This window comes from Orcinus orca, chromosome X, assembly GCF_937001465.1.
Source record: "Orcinus orca chromosome X, mOrcOrc1.1, whole genome shotgun sequence".
In the NCBI taxonomy this organism is placed as follows: domain Eukaryota; kingdom Metazoa; phylum Chordata; class Mammalia; order Artiodactyla; family Delphinidae; genus Orcinus; species Orcinus orca.
The window spans coordinates 8,559,405-8,573,582 of NC_064580.1; the positions used below are offsets into that span (position 1 = coordinate 8,559,405).

Sequence of the window (14,178 nt, forward strand, 5' to 3'; positions counted from 1 at the left end):
CCCCTGCCCTCATTCTTCGATGCTGGGGGAAATGGTGGGACTCTCGGTGCCACCTCCTCCAAGGAGACCCCGTCACAAACACATCTTTCTTCTCTATCCTCCTGACTCATCTTCCATGTCAGTGAGTCCTCTGTTCAGGTTTTCCATGGCCTACTTAAAATGACTGTCCTGGTGGCCTCTTGGAACGTGGTGTCCCTTGTCTTCATTCCTGAGCCAAAAACGACCCTGGGAGAGTCCCATTTTAAAACTACGGGACATTATGGAAATGCTTGAATATGGTAAGATTATCTTTTCAAAAAATTCCAGTGGTGGTCTTCCCTGAGGAGGGAAACGGATGTGCAAAGAAGGAGGACAGAACTGAGACGTACTTTTCATTCTCTTGTTTTTGGGGATTTTTGTACCATGCGCATGCATGTTATACCTATTAGATTGAACCTAAGGAAACTACCAATGTTTGACAATTTTTGATCTACAATTTTCTTATTACCTTGTTTGTCCTCAGCATAGTCAATTGCAGGAAACCAGAGGTGAATTACTTGATGTTTCCCCCACCATCCAGTTATGACAACTGTTAAGTGACCGAAGCTGTCCCTTATCCCTTGCTCTCAAACCTTGACCCCGCTATATCATTTTCCTACTGCCATCTTCTACTCTCGAGGTTTCTGGCAGCAGATAGGAGCTGAATGCAACCTTAGGAAGACAGGAACACTCCCACTGTCACTACCCTGTGTCCAGTACTGTCCCCAAGGCCCCAGATAAACAACCCTCTTCCAAGACTCTAAGACACCACCGTCTCCCTCTAGTCTTCTACTGAATTTCTTCTCACTGCCTACAGCCCAGTGAAGAGAGACTGGCCATTCCATGGTACTGGCCATGCGTATCCAAGGATCTCTCATGGTATCAGCCTCATGTGTAGACATAGCTGTCTCCTTCATTACACTATTCATTTTTTTAAGAAAAAAAGTTCATGTCTTTATCCCCCAAATGAGAACAGCGCCAGGATCAGAATAGCAGGTACTCAATAAATGATTACTGAGTGAACGAACGACCTCATGATGAAAGCTGGCATGATTTCACAGCATAAATGAACTCAGCAAATACTTTACGCTGTACACTCCTTATTCTGGTTTCAGTGCAATATTCTGCCTCGATGTGCAATGGGATACAACTGTGAATCATTAGCATACGCAGACTCAATTACTCAATGGTCCGTGTATGATAGATGTCTTGGATACACAGTCCTAGCACACAGAAACACACTCTTTCTGAAAACATCCCTTGACAAGAAGGGTAGCCAGTAAGACCCTGGCTCCTACAGACGATAATTCCGTTATGCTTCAGAGCCTCCAAATTTCTATCTTGCTTCTAAGTGATGAGGAATTTCAAGTCTCTGAGGAGTACAAATAACAGGAGAAAACTTTGTCAGGAAACTACAGGCCCCCAGGGCCAGAGTTTAGAAAACACTCATGCAGGTGAGGCTGCTTTCAAGAAGTTTTGACTATATAAATTCCTCTTTGTCAGACTTAACCATGTATTAGTCTAAGACAGTTATTATATTTTCTTACTATAAGTATGCACTGTGTCCTGCACCTGGAGCTCTTGCCAAATTGTAGATTTATTCCTCTTTCTATACATCTGTGAAAAGAATGTGTGTTCTGTTTCATCAGGGAGTTACTTGAAGTCACAGGTTACTAATTCCAAATGAATAGAAACAGTGATTAATCTGGGAGATACGAGCTCGCCACTATTCATGTAACAGATGTCCATTATGATGAGTTACACATTTGTTCCGTGTTTACACTAAAACACAAAAGAAGACTCAACTATTTTGTTAAAAAATAAAAAGAGAAAAGAATGAAAGGGCGATGGGGGAAGGTAGGGAATTAGAACATACTGGAAACTGTTTATTCAGGCGCCAGGTTAGATGCGATCAACGTGCGGTGCGGTACGTCGCAGGGTGGCAGGTAGAGAGGCAGAGAGTGAGGGGAGCGAGGGAGAAGCCAGGGTAAATGTTCCTGGCTTCACGTCAGGGTGTGGATATTAACTCAGTTCATCTCACTCGCCTGACAGAAGCACTAATGCCAAACCCGGCAATTTCATCAGCATGAGCTACGCAGAAGATGGGATTTCAGAGGGAGGCATGAGAAAAGGAGACTGATGTATGTAATTTTATTCAAATAATTAAAAACAAAGTTGGCAGTCTATCTTCCTGTCAAGAAGAATAAATATCAGACTCTGGAGTTGCAAGGCCAACTTAACTTTGGTCCAATACAAACTTTAGAGTTGATTCTTCACAAAAAAATCCATTCAAAGTGATCCTTCTATGTGCCTTTGCAGTTACTCTGTGCGCAGAGCTGACGTAGCAAGAGGACAGAAGCCAGGAATAAGTGCGGAGGAGGCCACCTGACTGAGCCACGCTAGGGCTGTTAGTCTCACAGCCATGAATACAGGGTTTGTATAACTGAGCTATTTCTCCAAAATCGGATGAGCCCAAGAGAAGTTTCCAGAACTTTCCTTTCTCTCATTATTTGCCTCCTGTCCTCATAAGCCCAGGAACTAAAGAAAGGCCAGGCACACAGTAGGAACTAAGTACATACATATATACACTTTTTTTTTTGGTTTTTAAACAGCCAACCGTCATGACTTTTTTTAACATCTTTATTGGAGTATAATTGCTTTACAATGGTGTGTTAGTTTCTGCTGTATAACAAAGTGCATCAGCTATACGTATACATATATCCCCATGTGTCCTCCCTCTTGTGTCTCCCTCCCACCCTTCTAGGTGGTCACAAAGCACCGAGCTGATCTCCATGCACACATGCTTTGTTAAATGAGCTGATTGAGCACGGGCTGGACTTAATGAATGACACGTGCACACGGATTATATTTATCAACAGATTAATTATCTTACAGATCTGCAGGCTCGCTGGATTATAGCAGAGGCAGTATCACAACCAAAAGCTAAAGAATCTTCTTTGCATGTCGTAACAGGGCTGTAGCATGGCAAACTCTCTCTCTCTCCAGAGTTGCTTTTTAATAGCAACACTTTTTAGAGAAGAGAGCAAGCTCCATTCCGTCACTTAATAAAGAGAAGAAATTAGCATGGCCAGCTGGTAAAAAATGAGTAATTCCAACAGACTCACCGAGGGTTTTGCTTTTAAAGCATTTTAATCACTAGTCCTCTCTATTTCCAGTAACGTATCCAATCTCTCTTCAGTTGCTCCTCACATGTTGAGTTTTAAGATGTGAAACACTCCACTTTTACATCTAAGCCCTTTTTATTATTGGAAGATTATGACAGAAGGGAGCAATCCTCCTCGCATCTGTGACACAATTCCACTTAGAGAGCAAAGGTATCCTTCAGAACCGTCCTCATGCTGATGACACTTCCGGGAACCACGTAAGGCAGCAAGCAAGAGCCTATTCGCTTACCTTAAGCAATGCAGGGAGGGACACACTGCAAAGGTAGTCAAAATGATTAAGGAGGAACTCAGCCTCATAAAAATGACATGTTGCAATGCCTAGTTTGAAGTGTTAGTAAGCGGGTACTTGGAGCCAGGTATAAGGTTCTGAAGACGTCCTCAATCTCTTTGCCAAATAATTAATGTTTTTATTTAGTCCAGTCCCACCAAGTGAGCTAAGTTGATGATGCCAGAGTAAAAAAGCTTCCATTTTTGAAGGCAGTAGGAATTCGGAGAATAGCGGGGTCAGCAAACTTTGTGTAAAGGGCCAAACTGCACACGTTCTTGGCTTTGTGTGCCCCAGGATCTCTGTCATTATGGGGAAAGCAGTCATAGTCAAAAAGTAAAAAAAGAGAAAAAAAGGCAGAGCTGTGTTCCAATAATACTTTATAAAGGCAGGTGACAGGCTGGATTTAGCTCACAAGCCATAGTTTGCTTACCCCTGGGATGAAACATACATGTCTCTCCAAAACAGACTGAAGATGCCAATCTTTAGATCCAATTGAAAATTATAGTGTTTCTTCATTCCCTGTATCTTTATTTATTTTTATTTCCATTCCCTGTATTTTTAACACATGCTCAGCACTACCTACGATTCTTGTGTGCATCTTCACAGTGTTCCAACAGCATGTTCCTTAAATCAACCATTGAGATGCACTTCTCAAACTATCTGCATAAGCTTAGATTCAATCAGGAAAATAAAGTCATTCTAAACATCCCAGGAATAAAGAAGTCAATACACGAATTCGGGCTTATATCAGGGTTGGAATATCTGGGAGAGTGGGATCAAGCAAGTCGACTCCAAAATGGAAAAAACAAAAACAAAAAAACAATAAAAGAAGGTCACTACCAAAGAGCAGGGAAGCACGCACTGAATCCATCAGCCCATCACCATAGTGTGGGTGGTTATCAAAAGCACTACAGGAATTTTTCCAGTTTGCAAGAATCTATGAGCAACCTCTCAGCAACTGTGTCAGTCTGCATCACCAACGCGTCTTGGTTCTCCATCACTCCCTGAAAAGCCACTGTGAGTCTCCTGCCTGCCCAACATCCAGCTGCAATCACCCCTGAACATAATCGCTTCTATTCCTTTCACCCGAAAAAAAGCTTATGTTACTCCCTTTGGCAAACTCGAACTCAGGACCGTATAGGGAAGGAGACTGGAAGGGATGTCATGCCCACCTGGCTTCTCAAAGATGTAGAAGAGATCTTAGAAGGGGAGGTAGTGATACGTATTGTACTTGATCATGACTAAGTCACCACATTCCAGCCCTTTGTCAATGTGGCATCCATACCGTCTCCCTTTACCCATTTTTAACTTCCAAATAAACAACATAATGCTTCTGTTCTACTTGATGCAACGATTCCCTATCCACCGCAAACTCACTCAAGCTTTCCCCCCAGGCGGAGCCACCAAGTCCTGTTTGTTATTTTATCCATAAATGTTTGATGGCTGTCTTGCAGTTCAGTCACAATAGCTCTTTCCTACTGTGCAATTTAAAAATTGAAATACAGGTTTAACTCAATCCTTATATTACATAACAAAGAGAAGGATACATTTTATCGATATATACAGATATCCATATCAAAACTGGAAGAAAAATGCCTTAACACAACCCTCATTTCTACAACTGGTCACATGACCGTTGCTAGCTCTTATACCCGGCTTCTTTTATTACTCATGGGGATCACATGAACCCAGAACACTCGAGTGGGATCATCATGCATTCTGAACACCAAGCTGGGACGTGCCACCCACCAGTCATCGTCAGGTGACCCGTGTGCAGTAGTCCAGCCTAGGTCTCTCCAGCTCCCAGGGCCCCAACAGACCCCAAGGTCTCACCCACTCTAGTGACCCACTTTTTGGCAACTGCCTGGCTCAAGCGAGGCAAACAGATCAGGGTTCGGCGTACCAAGGAAAGGAGTGGAGCCCATGTTTTAACCTTTAAATCTGGTTCCTGGTCTTCTCAATGGGTACAAAATTTAGCTTCACCTTCAATTAATATCATCTCCTTCTCTCTTCCTCTCTCTCTAAGATCTAGATTTTAGAGATAAGATCTTCATTCAAATTGCACCTAAAAGGCATGTATTAGCTCCCTGTGATCTAAGCTGGGTACCTGAGTTGATTATAGACTAGGGTTCGTGGATTTAGATTCTGCATGAACATATCTTGCTTTGTACCAAGGAAGAGCCTATTTCAGGACTTCAAAGTCTAACTCCCCTAGCCAGCCAGTTCTCAAATGTGTGCTTGTGGTCAAGGGCAAGGATATGCATGATGTTTCAGTGCAAGCCCTACCCCCGTCCGTAAGAAGCCAACTGAGAAGCATTCTCCTTAATGACAGGTGTTTTAATGGGCAAAGGATAATGAGGTTTCTTTTTAAAAAGAGGAAAAAAATGGTCAAAATATTATCATCTGAATAATCTTTGCCAATAAAAGCCCCCAAAATATCCAGTTAGAATACCAGTTTCCAAACCCTCTCTCAGTGGACTGGAGGACACGGGGAGGGGGAAGGGTAAGCTGGGACGAAGCGAGAGAGGCATGGACATATATACACTACCAAACGTAAAATAGCTAGCTAGTGGGAAGCAGCCACGTAGCACAGGGAGATCAGCTCGGTGCTTTGTGACCGCCTGGAGGGGTGGGATGGGGAGGGTGGGAGGGAGGGAGATGCAAGAGGGAGGAGATATGGGGATATATGTATATGTATAACTGATTCACTTTGTTATAAAGCGGAAACTAACACACCACTGTAAAGCAATTATATTCCAATACAGATGTTAAAAAATAAAAATCTTACTGGGGTACTAACCTGCCTACTGAAGAGTTAATTACCCAGGGAATGTATTTGCGTTTGACTTTCTTTTATTTCATTAGAATTCATATGCTCTGAAGTCACATGTTAATTCACAGATTTTTGCCCAGTGGTAAAGGTAACCTCAAAGGTTGTAGTTTTATTGCCCTGTAGCATGTTAACCAGTTTTGAATCTATCCTAGCAATATTATTCCAACACACTGTTTTTCCCCTCAGAATGTCTATAAATACCAAATTCTTCAAAATGCTCTTCGCATCATCTTAACCCTCTTAGGGTTTCCATTATTAATGAGTTGAGTAAATTCTTGACATGCATTCATTCTCTATTTGTGTGAGACCCCTGTTTTTAGCTCTTTAAAAATTATACTTTGACAATACCTACATCATGAAGTTATTATGAGAATAAAATAATGCAAATAAAGTAATTAAGGCCCTGACATTTTAAGCAGTTAATGAATATTAGCTATTATTGTTAGCTATAATTAAATGCAGTTTGATGCACAGGAAATAAAAAGTGTAGCATACTCCTAACTTAACCCAGAGATACCCATGCAGTTAAACAAAAATAAAGAGAATATTCATTTAACATTCAGCTCCACCTTGATTTCCCTTGGGACTTTTGACTCCTCTTGAGTCTAGCCCAGTGAATTCAGCTTTTGAATTAATAGCCATTTTCATGGATGATGCCATACCTTGTAATTACTGGGATCTGTAACTGTTGGGATCTGTAAGGGTATACAGAAGAATCTATCCCATAAAGAAAAAGAACTTCCCCACTTCACATGCCCAATAGTAGATAATACAATTAAAACAAGGATTAAAGTAAAAAATCCTGCTTTGAGAGACCCAATTATTCTTACTCATTTTATTTCCTTCAATTTTAATGGGTTATCCTCTGGATTTTTCCCCCGAAGTTTTTAATAGCTACGTTCTTCCTATCTTCCTTTGTCTGAGTTCAGAAAGAAACGAAAGGACAATAAAGGGAGAAGCATGACCAATTCCTCCAATTTCACTATGATTTTCGTTGCTATTTATACTCAGATAACTTACTCAGATTATAAATCCTCAAAAAGAGAACTCAATTTTAGTTTTTGTTTTTCGGATTTTTTTTGTTTGTTTGTTTATCTGTTTTTTGGAACCTGGCATAGGAGTTAAATCAGCTTTGGCTCAAATAAGCTTTGGCTCAGAGGAACCAACTGAATTGAATAATTAAATACATGTTGAAACAACACTTCAAAAGTAATACATAACCTTTCCATACTGATGTCTAGAAAAGAATAAAAATCATCTGTAGAAATAAATACAAGTACTGAGGCACACAATTTCCACGTACGAGCACAGGGGAAGCAAATGGAACTGGGATTTACTCTGCACTGTACACAAAACCACAGAGCCTGGGTCATCAAATACTTTTTAAATAACTTCAAACACTGAAACACAATGCAGAAACCTACTGCACTCATTTTAAAAAAGCAAACAAAGGAATATAGGGACTTAAATCAAGATTAAACATTCAGCTGTTGTTCAGTTCCAGTGAACCAAAGAAGATCAAGCTGAATGTGAAAGAAAGTGAAGAAGACAAATAACACATGTAGTACTCAAGCGTTCCTTCTCTTTGCGGAGCTTATTCGTGTGTCTAGACACGATCAGATGTTTTATATATAAATATATACACATACACACACACACCTATGTATACTTCAGATACATAACGTGTGTACGTATGCCTACCTATTTCATATATATTCATACCAACACACATTTCTTAGCCTTTGAAATGAGAGAATACCACTAAGCAAGTAGAGAAATCAGTTGAGGCGGCCCTCATTCAAGATTACTGTAGTCCCTGGCTACTCAAAGTGCGGTCGCAGGATCAGAAGCGTCAGCATCACCGGGGAGCTTGTTAGACATGCAGAGTCTCAGGCTCCACCCCACATCTCCTGAATCAGAAGCTAGATTTTAACCACGCTGCCTGGTGATTTGTATGTACACATTCAAGTTTGAGAAGCAGTGGCCTAGATCCGTGCTACCCACGACAAGAGCTATTAGCCACCTGTCTATTCACCTGACATGTGATCAGTGAGACTGAGAAACTGCTTTTATTTTAATTATCAAAATGTGAATTTAAAAGCTAATACTTGATTCCATTACTGGAGCACTTCTAAACATGTTGGGAACAACTCAGACATACGAATCTGAAGACAGATCAAGTATTTCTGATGAAAATTTACTATCTGAATTGAGAAAGTGCTCTAAGTGTAAAATACACACCAGATTTCAAAGACGTGGCATGAAAAATGCCTGCAACATGTCATTGATAATTTTTTAGAACGATTACAGGTTAATATTTCAGATATGCTGAGTTAAATTTAATACATTCTTAAAGTTCACGTGCTTCTCTTTAACTTTCTAAAAATATGACTACTAGAAAATAACGCCTCATGTATTATTTTTACTGGACAGTACTGCTTTAGAGCCACGGTTCTCCAATTATAAAATTACTGGTGCCTGGGCTCCCATCCCAGAGATTCTGGTGAAGTTGGTCTGGGATGAACCTGGGCATTAGGATTTTTCAACTCTCCTTGGTGATTCTACTGAGCCGCCAGGGTTGAGAACCACCGCCGCAGGTTAATACAGATTCATTCATCACAACTGATACATAATGACCTCCTGAAGACCTTACATCGTTTAAGAGCTCCCATCATTCCTCAGCTCAAAGGTGGAACTGGAGAAGTAGTGCGTATTTCTTACCTAGAGGGCAAAAGCACCCCACTGATGTTATCAGGGCTGGAGGCTGGGTGATATTATTCTACTTCAACTCCAGGCAGAATCAAACATACCAAAACAGATGGAAATCGAGGTTTTCTCAGTGTCTCCAGAAACCCGTCCCCAGCAATGTCAGCAATTCGTTCGCATATCCGACGCAGTGGATCTCCAACTTCTGTATGTTTAACAGAATAACCCCTTGCATAGTTTGTTTAAAAGCAGATTGCTGGGCCCGAGCAAGTCCTAGGAACGCTGTGGTAGGATGACAAGCCATCCTGGATTGCCTGGACTGTCCCAGTTTGGGTTTCAGCACCACATCCTGGGAACGGGTCAGTTCTGGGCAAACCAGGCCAGGGGGTCATCCTACCCCGGCGAAGTGCGTGTTTAACGAGCAGCCCAGGTGACCATCCTGGGCGCCAGGTGAGCACAGTTTGAGAACCACGCCTAGAAACACAAGTTCTTTAATACTTTCTAGTGACGTTCCTTCTGAATTAACCAAGCACCCTAAGAAAGCAGCCACTGAAGTGACACAAATAGTTCAGCAAATAACCGACTGGAGAAATGTTCGAACCTAATTAAACATACCAGTAAATTGTTTAAAACTGTATGCAAGAACAGCTACAAAAAGCATCACCCTGGTAGCCTTGAAAGGAACTATTTCAATGTCAAGAATTCAGCAGATAGGAGCTGGGGAGGCCAAGTAAGTGTGTGGCATGAGGTCATGTCAACCTCGAGTTTGATCACTGCTTCTGTCATTTGCTAGCTGTGTGACTTTGGGGAAGTTCCTTGACCTCTCTGTGCCTCAATATTTTCATCTGTAACGACGAAGTAATTTATCCCAACACTGAAGCTTAGCCATCAGAGTAAAAAATAATGCATTACATCAGACTGATCCCAGTTGAGGGATAGTCTACAACATACCTGACCACTCCTCCTCCAAACTGTCAAGGTCTTGAAAAACAAGGAAAGCCTGAGAAACTGGCACAGCCAAGAGAAGCCCAAGGAGACAGGATGATCTGCTGTAATGTGGCCTCCTGGAAGGGGTCCTGGAATAGAAAAAGGACACTAGGTAAAAACTAACAAAATTCAAATCAAGAATGAAAGTTAATATTAATGTATCAAAATTGGTTTATTGCTTGTACAAATGCACCAGGCTCATGTAAGACGTTAGTCATAGGGTAAACGGTGTGTGCAGTGTATGGGAATTCTCTTTATGGCTTTGCAACTTTTCTGTAGATCTCAAACTACTGTAATTTTAAAAGTTTATTACAAAAAATGCCTAGCATAGTAGTGCCCAGGTCAGAAGTACACAATTAACAATAGTCATTACTATTACTGTGAACTGTAGGTGACGGATGATACCGAAGAAAAGAACAGCATCCTCATTCAACATTTTCATGAGAAACTAGGAGCTTGAAAGCCTTGGAGATGAGCGTTGAGGGAAGAAAAGATGAGAGGGAAGACGAAGAGGCCATAAAGACTGTTTATTTCGTCTACAGCCAGTCCCAGGCCTGTAACTTCTGTCACGTGACCCTGGTTTTCTCCCTGACGTTGTTCAGAGTCTGTAATTATTTTCTTCATTCAGTTGTTCTGAGTTCTGAGCCCAACCTCCCTTACCTCTCCACCACGGACTAGAACCAGAATCCTTTTATGTTTTCTTCTCCTAGCCTCCTTGTAGCTCCCCCGCCTCTCAAAAAAATAAAAGCCCGCAGGCAAGGAAACACAAACACCACTCCACTGACCAAGTAACCTCGCTTGGTGGGGAAGCCCTCAACATTTGAGTCCAGAGTTGCTAGGTTACATCTGCAAATAGAGGTGATTGAGCTTAAACAGAAATACTTTAATATTTGCTTGTAGTATATTGTATCTTGTATTTTTGGGTTTTTTTTGCGGTACGCGGGCCTCTCACTGCTGCGGTCTCTCCCGTTGCGGAGCACAGGCTCCGGACGCGCAGGCTCAGCGGCCATGGCTCACGGGCCCAGCCGCTCCGCGGCATGGGGGATCTTCCCGGACCGGGGCACAAACCCGTGTCCCCTGCATCGGCAGGCGGACTCTCAACCACTCTGCCACCAGGGAAGCCCTACCTCATGTTTTTGATTTAATTTAAGCTTCAGAAAAATTTTGTTGGATAAGCAGGGCAGATGTTTTTACCTCCATTTGAGTGATGTAAAAAATATTGAAAAGAAAGGAAGCAAGGGGGGGAGGGAGGGAAGAAGGAAGGAGAGAGGGAGAGAAGAAAGACATTTAAAGTGACAACAAGATTCATACAGTTAATGTGTGCATCATTGTTTTAATCTACTGGGGCCGCCCTTACAAACCATCACAGACTAGGGGGCTTAAACAACAGAAATTGAGTTTCTTACAGTTGTAGAAGCTGCAAGTCCCAAACCAAGGGGCATCGGGGTTGGTTTCTGATAAAAGCTCTCTTCCTGGCGTGCAGATGACTGCCTTGCTGTGTCCTCACACGGTGGAGAGGGAAGGTTCTGGTGTTTCTTCCTCTTCTTATAAGGACACCAGTCCTATCCAATTAGCACCCCTCTCATATGATCTCACTTAACTTTAATTACCTCCTTAAAAAAAAACCTTCTCCAAATGCAATCACACCTGAGGCTAGGGCTTCAACATATGAATTTGGCAGCGGTGGGGGGGTGGGGAGGTGGAACCCAATTCAGTCCATAGAAGGAGGAGCTAACACTTCGAGAACGGGGAAGAAGTACCAATTAGACTAGAGGTAGCTAACTGTGGCCACGCCCATTCAGCCACATATTGCCCGCAGCTGCAGAGCCGAGTAATTTCCAGACAGAGACTAGGGCTCACAAAGCCCCAAATACTAACTCGCCCGCCCTTTACAGAAAAAGTGTGCCAACTCCTGGGTTAGACCGGTATATGATCGTTCGTCCCACCCACAGATGACTCCACAGGTTGGTATTCTTGCCACTCCACTGGGAGCAGAAGTGACTTCCAGATTCACAGCCCGCAGGGAGGGAGCTCGAGAGAACTCAGACATGGGAACAGAACATTCAGAAAGGTAGCCTTTCCAGGCCACCCCGCCACAGCGCCTAGGGCTTTCCTCTTAGACCTTGCAACTGTGGGTGGATGTCGGCCCTCAGCACAATGGCTTCCGACAACCCTCTCAGCCTTGCAGACCCTTTTTGTCACCCAGGCCCAAATGCCCCGCTGTCTCCAATCACACCCTATCAGTGTTTGCTGCAAGCTATTTTAGGCGCTCAGTTTCTTGCAATTTTACTTTGTTTCAGTTTATGTTTTGCACCGGGGCATGTGTTTTGTATGATTAGGATTTACATAGAAAGCAGATCACTTGAATTAAGGGAGCCTTGCAATAATTATGGAGACCTTAAGGGGTTTCCAGGGATAATTTCAGGACTGTTAGTCCCAAATGCAGTTGTTGGTCCTTTTCGTTATTAGACAGTATGTTCCCTTTTCTTTTCAGCATCCGATATTGAACTCATGGTGCTTTCCTTATTGCATTGATTACAACTCAGGTTCCTTTTGATAGAGGCATTTGCCAATAGAAAACAGTTCCTAGATCCTCTTGGAATTAGTAGAGACATTCCCCAACTTACTTACTCAAGAATCCAGAGCCTTTTCATTAGGCCTATGGTAGAATTTAAGGAAGCAAAACTACAATTGGGATTAATTTTACTGTTGGCTAACTGATCTCATTATTATTTGACTTCTTGATCTCCTGTCCACACAGACAAATTATTTGCATGTAGATTCCTGCTGCTTTAGTCTGTCCAGAATCAATTCCTCTGAGGAACATCCTCTCTCCCATTTCATGTGGTCCTAGGTGGGCTATCAGTAACAACCCTCGGGGCCCCCGCAAATCATATTACCCTGTTCTACCCCTCAACAGAGTCATTGATCCGAAAGAAAGTATGTGACCTGATAGGAGCTAATTACCCAGGATATTAAAGAAGTTGGGAGAGAGACTGTCACACAGATGGACACCGGGCTGAGAGAGGGAGGCAGAGCCCCCAGATCCAGCCCTTCCTGAAGCCTTCCCCACCCCTGGACTTCCTAGGGATGTGAACCAATAAATTCCTTTTTCTGCTTGACTAATTCAAGTTGGGCTTCTCACTCAAATGTCCTCACTGATATAACATGCTTCCAGATAGATTTCTGAGTGTCCTCAGAAACATGCACCAGCAGCTTCCAGCGGGCACCAGGCACTGAGCTCTGGGATCCATGGGTCCTCATCTGAGCTGCAATCTTGGAACTCCCGGGCCATCCCTCTGCTAGGTTCGAGGGCTTTAGAAACGGAGAACCTATGGGACATGGGGTGCAACACAGTCCCTTGGATATATTTATGCCTTCTCTTATGCACAAAAGTGCATTCTGGACTTGCTTTCTTACGTTCTACTTCTCCCTGTCCTTTGGCCCTTCTTGGAGTGGAAGCGGGACAAAAATCCTTGTGCTGCTGACACTGATGGTATCAATCTCGGGAAAGAAGAGAAAACCAAGTAAGATCAGTGGACCCCCAACAATGATAATGCTGAATGGAGTGGGATGGCCAAAGTCTGGGGCCAGGTTTGGACCCCAATCCGACCAGTGGTCCCAAGCACCGCAGAGGTAACCGGGAGGGAGAAATAAAACCCACAGCCCACCACCAAGTGGCTGCAGAATTACCCCTTCAGTGAAGACACATGTTTTTCTCCTTTGTTTTCCACAAGATACCTTTCTAAACCCATCTAAACTCTGCCTCACTAGATTCTTTGTCACCTGAAGTGTTAGCTATGACTCAGAGTTTCCTGAGATAAACTCTACAACCTCCCTCCTCCCCCAGGAAAGTTCCTGACTGAGGCCCACCCACACCAGCCAAAACTCTGATCCAAGCGGCTGGGAGATACCTTAATGCCGTTTAAACTATGCACTTACATGTGTTTGCAGGTCCTGATAAATAAGCACCCTCCTTTGTTGTCTCATTTCTTTGCAGTTTAACTTGGCTTCCTCTGTTTCTAACTGATGGGAACTAAAGTCAGTTTTTAAGATGCACAAGGAAGGAAAGCTCTTTGTGTTAAAGGCGGTCCGCCAAGGTGCTAATTCCATCTTTGGTAGGTTTTTCCCAGGACTGTGTTCCTTATCCAGGAATTTCCCTGAGCTTGGTGGTTCGCTAG

The 14,178-nt window shown here is 42.9% G+C and overlaps 1 protein-coding gene across 3 annotated transcripts in view; it reads right to left on the reverse strand.

Annotated features, from left to right (window-relative positions):
- The window catches only part of MID1 (midline 1), a 677,015-nt gene that overhangs the window by 634,350 nt on the left and 28,487 nt on the right, over nucleotides 1-14,178 (reverse strand). For 2 of the 3 annotated variants that reach the window (XM_033420193.2, XM_049704925.1), the window contains exon 3: nucleotides 9,962-10,086. The gene's annotated coding sequence lies outside the window, so the exon portion shown is untranslated. Of the gene's footprint in view, nucleotides 1-9,961; nucleotides 10,087-11,403; nucleotides 11,539-14,178 lie in introns of those variants that run through there. The other variant, XM_033420197.2, reaches the window with a different exon arrangement.